A 16,690-nucleotide genomic window follows, 5' to 3' on the forward strand; every position below is an offset into this window, starting at 1 on the left:
TCTCCATACTACTGATTAGATAGTTTACTGGCTTCCCATTTCCTCCTCACTTTACTCTCTAGGATGTCTGTATGTGTTTCTTTTTGTTTTTGCCTTTCCTTCTCTAGTTCTTCTTTAGTAGTTGTTGTATTGTCTGCTGCTATTTGTATATCTAGTTGTTTTATAGCGTTTTCTAAGTCTCTTATTTCTTGCTTTATAACTTTTCTTAATACTGCAGTAAAATGATGGTATCAAATAAGAAGCATGCTGAACATACCATAATATAGTACTTTGGCTCCCATATGGGAATCCCCGGGCACCCCAGACTGCCTCAAGGATTGCATGTCCACCCCGTTGAAAGTAGCTGGTATTAAAGAATGGGGCCAACTGATGACAGAGAACACAATTAACACCTGGGATCAACTGACCACAATCACTAATGCTTCCCTATTCAAATACTACCAACTCACTAGCTGGGCAAAATCACTTACAGAAAAAAAGGGAAACGAAGAACTAGAGAAAGAGATGACGAAGAATTCGCCCCTAGGAATAGAGATATCTCGATGGTACTGGGCCCTAATAACAGCGGGGGAAGAAGACTTCCTGATTCCAGAAACGATCTGGAGGAAAGACCTGCCAGTGTTGGACCTAAAAAACATATGGCGAATATCCTTGGAGAAATGCTGGTCCACTGTAACACCGGCCGCCTTAAAAAGAAACCACTTATTTACTAAACACAGGGCCTATTGGACCCCAAAAAGACTATCCAAGTTCAAGGGAGCCAGAATAAAGATATGCCCTAAATGTGGAATGGAGAAGGCAAATGACATACATATGTTCCGGGAATGCCCCCACCTCGATACTTTTTGGCAGGAAGTTGGTAAGACTATAAGCACGGTATTAAGAAAACAACTGGATGTAAGTATAAATCTTGTCATCCTTGGGATTGATAGTACAAACGATATGGGTAAGCTAACAAAAAAACAGGAGAATCTGTTGTTTGTATTGATTTTATTGGCAAGGAGAGAGATATGCATAAATTGGGTGAGCCCGACAGCCCTAACACATGAGGAGTGGTTGAACTCGATCCTGAGAATGAAAAAACTCGATAGGAAAGGAAAACCTAGTAAAAATATAATTTTTGGGAAATATGGGAAGATCACCACCAAACTAATATTTAATTCTCACTTCACTTCAAACTATATAAAGTCCAATAATTATGCAATGACAATAATTCAGACGGGAAACATACCCGCTGAGTAGCCAGGATGGCTAGCTCCCCCCCTCACGAATAAACAGAATTATTGATTATGGTAAAAGAACAAGGGGACTCCAACTGAAACAACTGTCAATGGGAAACTCCCCACTTATGATCGCCTCCAAGGGGCAGTGCAGGAACAGATGTTACAGAGACGGGCACCCGACAACTCCTTACACATAAAATTGCAGAATGAGGACTAAAAAATAAAAATAAAAAAATAAAAATCCATGTAATATAATCAATCATAAGAGAGGAGGAGAAAAAACACTATTCCACATCCAGAGCAAAGGCTCACTGAACTTCCTGCTATGAGCTATATTAAGTACTTGTTTAACACCTCCTGTCACCTTCTTCAAATGAAAAACATTTCATGTGCTATATGAACACCATCTTGATAAATCACATATGGGCTATATTTCCAATTCTTATTTTTAATGGACTAAACCCAACCTAAATTTGATCAAAACAGGAACTTAGAGTTCAGTTTAAATAAGACATTTTTTAACAGTTAAAATATTGTAATGGCTCGGTCCCTGCCAAGATACGAATTGTGTTCTTAAGTACTAAAGAAAAAGGAAAGGTTTTGTATCATATTCTTATGGTCTATTATGTCACACATAGTTTAAAGGGCAAGCTCTATCTCTCTTTCAGGTCTGTTTAAACAATACATGACACCCAGTCATCTATGGAATTAAGGCCCTTGTTGACAGTGTCCAATCTACATATATACCACTGTTCCTTCATTTTTCTGAGCTTATCTATACTGCCCCCTCTCCTACTGTATTTGATTTTTTCCAATACAAAACCACCAAAAATCCTCATACTTGTTGTTATATTGGATAAAATGTGCTGTCAGTGGTGCATTTTCTCTGTGTGTCCGTGTAGCGGATTTGTGTTCTGTTAATCTATACCGCAGCTCTCGGCCTGTCTCACCCACGTAGCCTAGGCCACATGGGCAGACTAAAAGATAAACTGAATTTTTAGTCCTGCAGTTTTTTTAATCCTTGGAAGAAAAGGTCATGCCCATATAGGAGATTGTTTTATCTACTCTACATTGTTCACAGACTGAGCAGAAACCACACTTGTTGTTCCCTATTGCTCTAGTCTGGAACAATGTTGTTTGAATATTCTCTTCAGTGCCTCTGTATGTATGAACAAGAGAGTTGCGGAGGTTGGCGTTTCGCTTGTAAGCACACAGTGGTTTCTCAAATGGCTTCTCTCTATAACTTTTGATAATTTTCCAATTCCTGTTATTTATATTTTTAATTTGATTACTTACTGATATAAATTTGCTCACAAACACTAGTTTCTCTGTATTTGTATTCTTATTTTTCTGTTTGTTCATATCAAGCATGGCTTCCCTATCATAAAATCTCGCCCTCTTGAATGAGTTTTTATCAGTTTTTTAGGGTTAACTCTATCACCTAGCTTCTTCTTAAGGTCTTCAGCATGTATGTAAAAGTCTTAGAGATTTTGAAAAATTCAAGCGTCACACAAAAAATAAAGTGTAGCAAATGTGCCACGCCCATTCAGAAGTAGAATGAGAAGGGTGTAGTAGGCAGCAGGTGTTGCATTTTAAAGGACTTCTGTGGTAGCGCTCTGTTACTTACAGGCAGCACATTTTCCGTTGAAATGACCGCTAAATCTGCATAGACATGCAATTTTACTGGTAAAACTATATAGCGCACAAAAGATAATGCCTGTAAAGTGGGGTTCATCACATTTTTATAATGTGTGCATCCCCAAGCCTCTTATTTAGTGTTGATCCTATTAAAATCTTAGCTTTCATCACACTTCGAAATTTCAAAAAATGTGTTTCATTTGTTCTTTATTAATTGTTGAAATATTTTGAAACATCTTTAGTTTATTTGCAGGTATTTAAATGCTGTTGGGTGTTAGAAAAAAACGGAACTGACATCCTACAGCCTTTCAATTCACTTCCTGTATCCCAGCCAGATTGTCACCTAAATCAACAAAATCCTCTAAATTTTCAGTCACAGAAATAAATTAAACACCATTTCCTAATAAGAAGCAATTAGTCAGAAAACATATCTTGACATTTGACCTTTCGTTTTTGATTGCCCAGCAAATGGAACACTATTTAAAGGCATCTTTATTCTGAACTCCAGCATGGTTGTTTTTAGGGCTGCTTCAGCACCCCCCTCCCCTGTCTTCGCACCTCTACCTACTATCAGCACCCATAAATGGGAGGGATGCCTAATTACCTAGAAATTCCCCGAAAACATGGAAATATCACAAAATGCAACTCATATAATGCATCTCTGAGGTTCCTAGATTTTTGATGGCTTTGTTCCTCTGTGCTTTCAGCTTCCTCCCTCAGTGTGTACTGAGAACTGCCCCCTTGGGCACAGAAGGGCTGCTCGTCATGGACAACCAACCTGTTGCTTTGACTGCATCCCATGTCCAGTCGGTGAGATTTCAAATGAAACAGGTACTTTTTTATAACACAGAAAATGTAAGCTGACAAATACAATACAATTGTTTAGCAGCCAGTGACAAGGCAAACAATATTCAGGCCTTTGTCTGATTAGAAAAATACAGAAGTGTGATAAAACGTTTCAAGTTTCTGCAATATCAGTATCTTTGGCCATACCAACAATATTTGGGCTGGTGACATCACACTATTTCCAGATCTTACCCAGGGGCATAGCTTAGTCAGTGAGATTCACGGGTGTGAATGTCAAATTTACCAACTAAAATAGTTGCAAAACACAACACAGACAGTGTGGACCCGACTCAGAGCCAAAGACCCAACTAACCAATCCAAGAATACATCTATGTGGGGGAGTCCCCTTGAAGCCACGCCCCTTGCCTTACCTTTGTGAAGCCGATTATCAGCATGTCATTGCTCGCATTCTGGGGGTTTGCTTTTAGAATACTGAGTTTTCAATATCGACATGCAAAAGTATCATGACCAGAATATTGACTGATACTATATTGTAAGTGTAAGTAATATTTATAGCTTTACCTTACTTAACTACATATATGTGTACTATGACAAGTGCATGTATCTTCATGGTACTCAAAATCAATACTTACCAATGTAAACTTATTTTAATGATATCCTGGTCATCGATATTTTGGACCCCATACGTTTGCATGTTGATATTTTTTAACTTTATATTCTGACATACAAGTGGCTCATGGGGTCAGTGTATGTAAACGTCTTTCTCCATGCTAGCCCTTATTCATCTGCTGACCAGTGTTGACGGAAAACAATAATGTCCCACAGGGTAATAGCTAGTGATTGTAGATTACAAAAATGTGTTTGAGCACATTAGATCTTATGGCAACTCGCACGCCTAAGCTATCTGATGAGTCTAAGTGGGGAGAATCAGACAGTTTGGAAGGCAAGAGCTACAGTCTTGATGTAAGCTAAATCTGAGGTCCCAAAATGTAAAAACAATCAGTACATAAGGGTAAACTGGTTTTGGTGAGGAACCCATGCTAGTTTAGCCCACAAAATAAGGCTTTATTCAGAGAAAACAGATGTAGCATCCTAGAGTCAAACACTTAAATGATGCATATCAAGTTAGCAGTTTGTTAAAAGTAAAAAGAAAATCTCAACGCATGAAACACAACAAAAACACTCAATAGTAACAAGTGGATAAAATGATTCGTTGGTATAGAAAATGCAAGAAGGTGAACTAGTGAAAATGACTTCATTGAGGATCATTGGGACCCAGGCACCTGCTGTAGCAAACCTATGAATGTCCTGTGTTGCATTGAAGTTGGTGGTAAGTCCAGCTGAAAGTTTTCACCTATAGGCTTAGAAACTTTTCTGGAGGTCGAAGACTTCAATAGGACAAGCCTAGCAGCTGCAATGGGAACATGGCATGAATAAGTGTGATACACTGAGTAAGCAGCAACACTGTAATATTGAGAAAGCACAAAATAATCCAAGTGAAAAAAACTAAGATTCATCCTCAGAGGTCACACTAATTTCAGGCAGTGTTGTCAGGTTTGACCCATGTCTTCTAGGAGTGACATTTTAGTGTAACTTCTCTTAGCAAGAATATCCATACATATCCACTCCACATTACAGTAAACTATTCCAACAGTCACTATTTTGCTTACGGGTCCACAAGAAATGTCCAGCTCCTGTTGGTCAAGTGGAATTCTTCTATACAGGCAAGAGTAGCAGCGGCAGGTCTTCTGCACCATTCATTTCCAGGACAGACATTGTGCTGGAGCAAGCAGCCTTCTCTAACAGGTCCTATTAGCATTGTGTGTCATCCATAGACTGATCCAACCAGTCATGAAACAAAATGCTGTAGTGGAACTTCAACGCAGACCTGGATACACTTCTATCCACTATTCCATCAAGCAGGCATGAATTCTTCAGTACTGCAGCAGGTTGTTAATCTCCTATTCAGCTCCAGGCAGATTCTCTGTTTAGAGCATGTCAAGCACAGCGTTTTAAATGATAAACTAGTCATTCAAAGGTGGTGCGGCATGAACCAATCCAAAGTGAATTCCTAGGCTTCCCCCTGCTAGATATGTGGCAGAGTGATCATTCTCCTTTCCTATGGGTGTGATATATGCCAGGAACACTATCACAGAATTATGAGCACCTAAAAATCAAAATGATGAACAATTAGCTCTACAGCTTCTCAACTTCATGAATTGCCCCTTTTCTAATTCATTAATCTCCAAATGAAATCTGCTTCTGAAAGCCAACACTCAGTTTATGGGTCCTGTAGTTTCTGGCTCCACTGGGTCTGAGGAAATACCTTCTAGGAATATGAAAGAAAAACTTTTATTCATAGATGTGCTCCTTGTACTTTCACACTTGGGTTCTCTATAATGCTGGATCATGGGTCTCCCGTCTGTCTGCACACATACAGTTGTTTTACCACAGTGATCTTAGTAAAGAGAGCACAAGTGACTGCCCTTGTGAAGTAAGTTTCAATGCAGGTTCATAAAGAAAATGTAGTTTATTTGTAGAAGACAACTTAAACATCCACAGCTGGCAATAACGTTTACTTAACTCCCCAACGCTCGTGGAATTCCCCCAGAATAGAATACAGATAGCATTCTACAACTAAGAATATAGTAGTTAGAACACCACACACCTTCCCCCTATTTAAAAAAAAGATAATAATAAAGCAATACAGAGTGAAAAAACAAATAATAAACAATTAAAATTGAATAAAATCCTTCATTTTGACAGGAACATGCTTAATGCGAGAGCTTTTCCTTAATTCAATCACATGACTCCCGGATTCAGGATTATTATCACAAGGTTCAGTAGTATTGTCATGAGACATAGTAGAAGCTATACTCTGAAAATTGTCAATACTGTTCGAGCATGACTCTGAAACATTTGAACTGGGCATACAATTTTCATATGTGTCCAAAAAAATAGAACTATTAACATTCTGATTAGTACATTTCGAAACAATGGGTTGAGAGACCAACTGTGAGCTTGCAAATCTACACAAGGATATGCGTCTAAAATTCCAAATTTTTCCCCCATCTACTCTTACTGCTTTGCTGAAAACTTCCAGTACTTTAACAGGATCAGACCACTTGGCCCACTTCCTGCCAGAAAGACCACCACACTTGACATGAACAAAATCTCCCACTTTAATCTTGTAACCAGAGTATTGATGCCGTAAAAATTGTTCTTCATGTTCTCTGGATATTTCTGGACACGCTCCCTTACGTGAGATAGATCCAAAGTGGAATCATTGGAATTTTTTACCTTCAACCACCAGGGCAAAAGCTTGGAACCAGGTTTTCTTCCTCATAAAATCTCTAACGGAGATAGACCCGTAACAGAATTTCGAATAAGTACGATATGACAATAGAGTGGCACGTAAAGCTTTTTTCCATTCAAACCCACTGGCAAGCTGGATAGATTCTTTGACCACCCTATTAAAGCATTCTACCTGGCCATTGGCTTGTGGGTTATAATTGGACACTCTTTTATGCAAGACACCACATCTTTCAAGAAATTATTCAAACTCCTTGCTAACAAATTGAGGACCATTATCAGAGATTATTTCTGCAGGCAACCCTTCACGGCAAAAAACTTCATCTAAAAATTCAATTATTTGAGTTGAACTAATCTTTTCTACAATCTTCCACTCAGGTCATTTTGAAAAATAATCTATTAAAAGTAAAGCATAAACATCCTTGTTGAGAGACAAACCAAGGGGACCAATAATATCAATACCCAGTTTCCTCCAAGGACCTTGAACATACTCAATAGGAGTGACATCAAGAGACAGTGGTTTGACTGATTTATCACTTTTAGAACAAGGAAGACACTGTCTGACCCATTTGCCAACCATACTATCGACACTAGCCCACTAGTAAAATTCTCTGATCTATCTTTTGGTGCTGGACATACCCATGTGGCCTTCATGAGCCATGGCCAAAATTCTTTCTTCAATTTTATAAGGAGGAACAATTTTAACCCCTCTTGTTACAATACCTTGAGAAAACATTAGCTCATCCTTGTCAAAATGACACAATTTTGCCACTTAATTTCCTTTCTTCATGCCAACCCACTTGTAAAAATATCACCACATTAGATAGGATACTGTCCTCACACATTGCATTCTTCCAATCAGTTTCAGAAATCGCTTCCGTTGAAAATACATTAGTACTTCCACTATTAACATCATCAATCGTGTATGCCACATCCAAGTCAACACCATTTTTGTTGGTGTCAGGTATATCTGACAAAGGTAATCGTGACATGCAATCTGCATGTATATTTAAACACCCTGGAAAAAATTCAACAAACACACTGATATTCCTGTAATTTGGCAGCCAATCGTGCTAAGCCAGCTGTTAATGTTCTACCACCACCAGCAGCTAACATATTGATTAAAGGCTTGGGGTCTGTTCTTAAGCGAAATTTTGTACCCCACAAGAATTGATGAAAATGTTGCACAGCCCGTGTACATGCTAACAGTTCCTTTTTCAATGGAACAATAATTATATTCAGCACCACGTAACATTCTAGACAACATATTCATCACCTTTGTTCCTTTGCATTAACACAGAGCCTAAACCTACATAGCTGGCGTCTACAGCTAAAATGCATTCTTTTCCAATTTCAAAAGGTCTCAAAAATGGTGCAATTTTTTTCTTTAAAAGCTCAAAAGCTAATTGTTGTTCTTTGTCCCAAATAAACTTCAAATTTTTTTAACAATGTTCTTAAAGAATTTACTTTTGAAGAATAATCTTGTACGAATTTGCTATAAAATTCTGTCAAGCCTAAAAAAGAAGACAATTGTTCTTTCATAGTAGGAGCAGGAGCATTAGAAATACTTTAAACATGATTAAACTTAGGTTTTATACCATTACTAGAGATCTCATGTCCCAAATATTCCACTTTACTTTGCCTAAATTTGCATTTAGAAAATTTCAAAAGTCAAACCTTTATTTTGTACACATTTGAACACATTTTCCAAATTCTTATCATGTTCCTCGTAGTTCTTTCCAAAAATTAAAATATCATCCTGGAAAGCAATTGCACCAGAACACCCTTCCAAAACCTCTTCCAGAAGTCTTAGAAAAACGGAAGCAGCGCTGGCTGAGCCAAACGGCATGCATGAAAATTGGAACATACTCTCAGGCGTAACAAAGGCTGTCACAAATTTAGATTCCTCATGTAGGACTACCTGGCTAAATCTACTTTGGAGAAAATACAAGCACCTGAAAGCGTGGAAATCAACTCATGTATGTGGGATAAAGGATGTCTATCAATCCACATTTCTTTATTAAGACTGCGAAGATCCACACACAAACGAAGGTCACCAATACTTTTAAGGGATAAAATGACCAAAGAGAACCATGGAGAAGATTCTATGGGTTTAATGATGTTCTCAGAAACTAAATCAGGTAATATGTCCTTACGTTTATCACAATAGGCTAATGGTATATTTCTTACTCTGTGTCTAACAAGAATTGCACACTCCTTATGAATAATTTTATGTTTAAAATTTACAAATTTCCCCAAAGAATCATTGAAAAGAGTGGGAAACCTGTCTTTTATTTCAGTCGCACATTCCTCATTGTTGGATGCCATGACATAGATGGGTGGCGAAGCATTGGGATCTAACTTTATACCAATCTCTTGTTGATGAGGCCAACCAAGTATAGATGCACCTTTGGTGGCTACATACACTTTTCCTCTGGTTCTTCTGCCTTTAAATTTTAAGTCTGCCCACATAAACCCACCAAGATCAATTTTGTGACCAGAGTAACCACCAGGCTGAATGTCAGGTGGAAATAACTTTTTTGTTTTCCAAAAATCATCAGAAACATTTCTGCCAATATGTGAGACTTGGCCCTTTCCCCAAAATGTTTCGCCTTTTATTTCCCTTTTAAATCAGAATGCCCTCATGGTACCAACAATGTATAGGCCTTGTGTAGTGAGGAGAGCCCTGTGTACTGTGAAACTGATGTTAAGATGCAGGTGTCTTATACCCCTAACATGGCTGCCACTGACCACTGCTGCTGCAGCGGGGTTTAGTGGGCGCATTCTAGTGGCTAGGGCCTGGCTGGAACCCTCCAAACAATGTATCAACTTAGCCTGCCAGCCTGCCCACAGGTAGAATGGTGGAACCTCCTAGAACCCCCTGGAACCTTCTGGAACAGGTGAGGTGACATCAACTGCCACTGCCAACTGTCAACTGGCACTGTATAAGGAAAGGAAGGTAAACTTTCCTGTCAGAGTGACTGAGGGGAAGACCTGGGGAAGAACCTACGCAGGAGGATAGGCAGTGAGGGTCAGGACAGGGACTTATGATACTGGAAGAGACAGGGCCTAGGAGCTGCCTTTCAAGTGTTGAGGTATCCTGTACCCCCCCCCCCTCTGACCTAGCCCCGCGGCAGGGAACCCCCAGGGACCCCTTGAGGGGATTGGCTGAGGAGATCTAACACCAGCCACCAACTTAACCCCCTTCAAGGAAACAAGAAACCAAAGGGCGCAAGAAACGTCACGCCAACAAGAAACGAAGCTTCTATTTACAAGGGCGCAAGAAACATCACGCCAACAAGAAACGAAGCTTCTATTTACAAGGGCGCAAGAAACATCACGCCAAGAAGAAACTAAGCCTCTATTTACAAGGGCGCAAGAAACCTAAAGCGCTAAGAAGAAATTAAATCATCACAGGACTTTTGAAGAAGCAAACAGGTATTGGCGCGGTACTGACCCTGCGTTTCCTGATGTCACCTGGGGTCTCCCTTGCTAACCTGCTACTGGGGTGTCACCTGTCCTGTATATCTAGCGCTGCCCTTGCTGACCCTGTGAAGAGCGCTGAAGTAATGGAGGGGGTTGGTGCCTTCTGAAGCGCTATATTTGCCTGAACTGCAGCACCCTGAACTGAATGTTATTAGACCTGCTGGTCTTGCCCCCACCTCGTGTGGGCCAAAGCGCTATAGCCCTGCACCCTGCTGTATGTCAAGCGCTAGAATCCTGGGCGTGATTCCTGCCTGAAGCGCTATATTCTGTGATGCCCTTCAGCAGCGCTACCTGGAATGAACTGTCTGTCGAGCGCTACCTCTGCTGTGAATTGCCTGCTATATCGTAGCGCTGTGAATCCTGAAAAGCGCTATCCCCCTGAAGCGCTGTGTCACCAAGAACTTCTGTGGCTCTAGAAGTTGCTGCCTTCTGAAGCGCTGACTCCCTGCTCCCCCAACGCTCCTTTGCTGTCCCTGTGAAGAGTGCTGAGGTACTGAAGGGGGTTGCTGCCTTGTGAAGTGCTGTACCTGCAGGGTGCTATTATCTAAACCTGATTACTAGGGGGAAGGCCCTGCCTGTTCAGGCATCAGGTAATAGGATGGTGTGTGATGCCTAAAGAAATACTTTATGCCTAATGAAAGGTGTTGTCCTCATTTGAGGCAATGTTTACTCCTGCCCAGGGAAGGGTCTCATACCCCTGCTATAACAGAGATCTACTTACACCTGCTCAATGTAGGGATTTCTACTTCCCTGATGGAATGTTGGTGTAGCCCTGATACAGTTAAACCTGCACAAGGGGATGGTTACCTAGATTGCAATGTTTTCTCCTAGTTAGTGCTGGCTAATGCAATGGTTATCTGGGCCCAATGAGAAGTTCTCCCAAAGGGATGCCCAACCTTGTTATATGGAATAATTATTCTTAATGAATTGTTTAATTCCTATTAGAGGAGGAGAGTTACGTCCACATACTTTTGTGGCAAATGAAATGTTTCATATTTAAGGAAATGTTTGAACTACACTTAACGAATTGTTTATTCCTACAGCGGGGAGATGTTTCTGTTATGGAACTGTCCCTTTGTTTACCTGAGGAAATAGATATTGATGCTTAATGCAGTGTTGTTCTTATGACTTTGAGATGTATTCCTTTCAGGTACTGACCAAGAAGCATGGCGTAGGTCGGGCCTGTGTCCCACTAAAAATGTATTTAACTATTTATTGATCCAATATTTAATATTTATTGCAGAACGGATATTTATTCATCCAATATTGATTGCAAGTCTTGAGACACATGTATTTTAAATGAATTTATGATTTCCCTGATCCTGCTCTATCTATCTGATTATTTATCTTAATACAAGTCACTTGTTGGTATTCAAGCTCTGGAGTGGAGTCATTTATTGCGTGCCCAGGTTTCTGTCTCAGTGTGAGTGTGTGCTGCATGATCGCTTAACACATGTGCTTTCGGATGCCTACCCGCTCGTGCCATGCTACCCTAGGGGACTGGTGACCCCAGTTCCAACACAATAATACTGTGCCAAGCACATGAATCCACTAACATAGAAACCTCTATACCATCAATTGATACTTTGCCGCTTGGAAAACCTTTGCAATTTGTATTACCAACACACAGTAGACTATTGACCTCTGGGAGAGGTTCACTCTCTTAATGTGTCATGAAATACATTTTTTGAGAAGCCTTGCAAACTTTGGTAAAATGTCCAGTTTTCTTACATTTAATACAAATCTTTTTCCACGCAGGACACCCTTTGTAGCTTCCAACGTGGTCAAGATTACCGCACCTATAAAAAACAATTTGCGTTTTTTTCCCAGAAAATGTGTTATCCTTTCCCACAGTGTCTTTCTTAGCGAGGAAAGGGGAACATTTTTTGGAAGTTAATTGATCCTTTACTACAGACACTTCGGGAACAGCCTCATTAACTTTAACAACTTGTCCCAAATTTCACTTACAAACTTCTCAGGTTTAGCAATATTTACTACAGCACTTAGGGACGATTAAGTACCCGTCCATAGTCTTTCTTGAATTTTCTTACTTTTGGTTTTCATCATAGTTTGATCCCTTAAAACTTATTTGAAATTAATAGTTTCAAAAGAACAAGATCCTGCTAACATGTGTAAAACAGCTGCATAGTCCTCAATGGATTCATCGTCTTTTTGTGCACGAGAATAGAATTTAAACCTTTGCATGACAGTTTTAGTTTTCTTACCAAATCTAATGCTTATTTGTTGAATAGCAAAAACATTGGTATCCACAGAACCTTCAATAGGTGGTAAATTTGCAAATTCTTTTAAACCTGCTGCCCCTAAACAGTGCCTTAAGAGTGCAAGTTTCCTCTTAGGAGAACAACCATCCTCTTCTAATACATCAACATGAGCCAAGAACATAGGATACCACAAGTCCCATTCCATTTTGGGTTCCCCAGCCACCGGCAAAAAATGTGGAGGTGCAATAATATTAGACATGACTCAAAACAGAGGAAATGGGAAAACAATGAACACTAAATGTATTTTTTAGCATTAAATATAATGAAAAGATCTAAACTTATGTAAAATAATAATTTCAAATAGTCTACTAATAGAAAATCTTATTAGGAAATGGGTTACTAAAATAATAAGACTAAAATAATAAAAGTAGTCACTGAAGTCTTTGTATTTCCGAGTGGTGTCAAACTCTACAAAGCTTCAACAGTAGTACTCAGGAAGTATCAGGTAAATGCAGAGTATTTGATTAGGACATGCCAAATAAAGAAATGGTGAATGAGTAAAAGAAGAAGTCTTCTCTTGAAAGGAAAGTGAGACGCGCTGCTATGGAAACGAAAGTAAAGAAATGTTGACACAGGGGCGTAGCACGTAATAACATGGTTGAATTCACAGAGTGCAACACACTGTGATGTACAAAAGAAGCTGAGAGTTCTAGAGGCTCACGCGAAGGAAACAGCTCATGCATGAACAGGTGAGTAGTTGTTAAATTAAAACAATGTCCTTTTTTGCCATCTAGAGAAAGAAATGCAACCAAAAAAAAACACTCTGGTCTGATTGCAAACATAATTCTTCAGAACTGCGATGTATGACCTTGAGATTCGATTTCACAGAGCTGTGATATCCAATTAACAGCGCAGAACACAGGTATAGAGTCAGTACTATGAAATACGTACATCTGCCGCAGTTTGAGTAATTACCACAGCCGCGGGTGCAATCAATATACACTTGTAGGCCAAAGTACAATACAGTTTCTAAACAAAATTCCACACAGTCCAAGAACATGTTTCAGGAAACAGCTGCTGGTGCTATCAGAGCACAATTAAGTACTAAGCCGCCGCTGGGGCAATCAGTACACAGGATAAACATAAAATACAGTACCTGTTTAAAAACTTTTCTGTTACAAGTGAGCGCTGTCTTTCCATAAATCCTGATCGTCGCTAAATTATGAAGTAAGTTCCAACGCAGGTTCATAAAGTAAATGTAGTTTATTTGTAGAAGACAGCTTAAACATCCACAGCTGGCAATAACGTTTACTTAACTCCCCAACGCTCATGGAATTCCCCCAGAATAGAATACAGATAGCATTCTACAACTAAGAATATTCTAAGTTGGAACACCACACCTTGTTCAGCAGTCTCCATCAAGTGCAAAGGGCAAAACATCTGGGGCCCATCTTTAATGGGGCGTGCTGTCATTTGCATGGGGGCATGCCTTATGCAAATGAGGGAATCCATTTGCCTCTGCGCTTGTACCGCATTACAGATGTGGGCCAAGAGGCAAAGAAACCCTGAGGAGTGGCCCTCTTCAGGGGGTAAAGAAGGTGTTAGGGACCCCCAGACATGCTCTTGCAGTCACTGACTACATCTGCCTGGAAGGGAATCTATATTCCCCTTGAAGGCGTGTTGCCGCCAGCACAGTGAAGCACGGAGCAGCTTTAAAGCAGCCACTCGACATTTCACGTGAATGCGCTGCACCCAGGGCAGCATGAGTTTGGTGCGTCCGGCGCAATGAAGAAAAATGCACCGCATTTGTAATGCCACCCCAGGTTTCTAAGGCAACAAGCATTGGCAAAGCTAATAATTATCACTTAAAAAAGATCTATTGGCTTTCCTAATACTTTCCACCATGTTGCATGGCAGTGCAGCCTCTTTGCAATATGGAGAAAAAACATTGACATAGCTAATAGATCTCGTATAGGCGAGACCTATTGGCTTTGCCAGTGCTTGTTTTTTATGCTGAGGCTAGGAGCAGTGTAGCCTGTGGGCTGCTGTCTCCCCATCTCTCTTTTTACATAAAGGGGAAAACATAGAGCAGAGCCTAATGTACTAAGATTGGCTTGCTGCTGAAATATCCCCTACGCCAGTGCAGAGACGGGCTACAGTGTGTCATGCACACCCTAACATCCAGCCGTGGCCCGTGCAGGTAAGAGCGTTTGGCCAGATTGGGGGCATTTGACAGATGACCAAGTGGGAAAATTAAATAAATAATAATTTTTCCCTCGTCCTCGGTCGTACTCCCCTCCACCCGGCCTCGCTGCCCCACCGCTTTGTGTTGCAATTCTTTATTAAAGAATAATAAGAATACACAGCATGGAGAGTCATCATCCTCCACTCAGGTACAATAACCATATGCAATATTAACATGGATGATATGTGCATCAAATTAACGTAAAAAGGTAAAGGGTCAGGGTTAGGGGTTGGGAAGGAGGAAGGGACAGGGAAAAGGGTACCTGCTTAAACAAAATGGGGCGAAGCTGATGTGTGGTGGTTGAGCTGGATGGCAGCATTAATATCCATGGAGAGGAAGTTGTGTGGTCCTGGTGTCTCAGCATCCCTCTGTAGGTGATAGGCTGCCAGGTGTCTGGCGCCGTGCCTCTGAGAACGGATCTGCTCGCCCATGATCACCATCGAGGAAGACCTAGGTGGCACCTGTCTGCAGTCTAGGGGACGAGGATGGGTGTTTTCCTGGGGGAACAAACTTGTGTATAGCGTAGCAAGGGAGTGGGGGTAGTGATGGGACATTTGGAGCTGTATATGTTTGTGTGAGTGTGGGGTGTGTGGGCGGGGTGTGTGGTGGATCGTGTAAGTGGGAGAGAGATGTGACTGTTGATAATAGCATCCTTGTCTGCCATGCCCACTATCGTTGATGGAGGAGTATGTTGTTGCTAAAATGGGTGCGGGCTGCAGGTAGGGTTTAGGGGTGGTGGTAGGGTGTGCAATAGTATCCGGTGGTGCCTGTGATTTCCTTTGCGGACATTGTGGTGAAAGAGAGGGTTCTTTTGCGAAGGGTCTGCGGATCTATGTATCTGTGTGGCTAGGGAGTAGAAAGGTAGTGGGAGGAGGGTGGGAGAGTAGGGGAGAAAATAGAGAAGGGGGCATAGGGTGAGGTTGCGGGGCTTATTATTATTATTATTATGTTTCTTATATAGCGCCTGAATCGACTCCCGAAGGGGTATCTCCGCGCTTGCGTTGGGAACCCGTCCTGGCTTTTCCCTGTGAGATAGCCCCTACAGGGCATCCCCAAGGTGAAAGCCAGGCATCCCGCCGCAGGGGGGCCGTTGTGGAGATTAAGCAAGCTTAATGCCCAGAGTTGCAGAGTGTGAACCCATGATTAGGTCAGGCACCGAAGCGAGAATTATTGAGTCCATGGACATTTGAGCTCAAGACCCTGCCGCGTCGGGAATTGAACCCTGTTTGAACCCTGGTCCCGGGTCTGACCTCTGCTTCAGGGTCTGCCTGCTCTAACCAGTGAGCCACACTCTTACGGTGATCCACTCCCAATAACACCCCCCTGATACAGTGCGAGGTGCAAAGTGAATTTGGAGCATTGAAAAGCCAACTTTACAGCATATAGTGCACAGGCGGATTTATGTTACCACCTCACAATATAACATAATCTTTCCACCGCAACCTCTTCATTAGCAAATATGTCAGCGTCAGGTGAAAACATTAACAATTAAATTGCCCATCATTGATTACATATCTACGAATACAGATAAAGCTACTGCCTGCACTGAATGTCAAAACCATTTCTCACAGCAACAGCAATATTTCGTAATTTCCTAAACAAACCTGTCAGATTAAATGAAACCTCTTGAAAATTACCACCACTCGTTGCTACAGTCAAAGAAAATTGTCATCTTGAGGTCCAGTGATTGGTATTAAAAATCATTGCTGCAGTTCCTAATTTGTAGAAGAATGAGTGCTGGTGCCCCAAGCACTGCT

The sequence above is a fragment of the Lissotriton vulgaris genome, chromosome 7 (assembly GCF_964263255.1).
Source record: "Lissotriton vulgaris chromosome 7, aLisVul1.2, whole genome shotgun sequence".
Taxonomy (NCBI): domain Eukaryota; kingdom Metazoa; phylum Chordata; class Amphibia; order Caudata; family Salamandridae; genus Lissotriton; species Lissotriton vulgaris.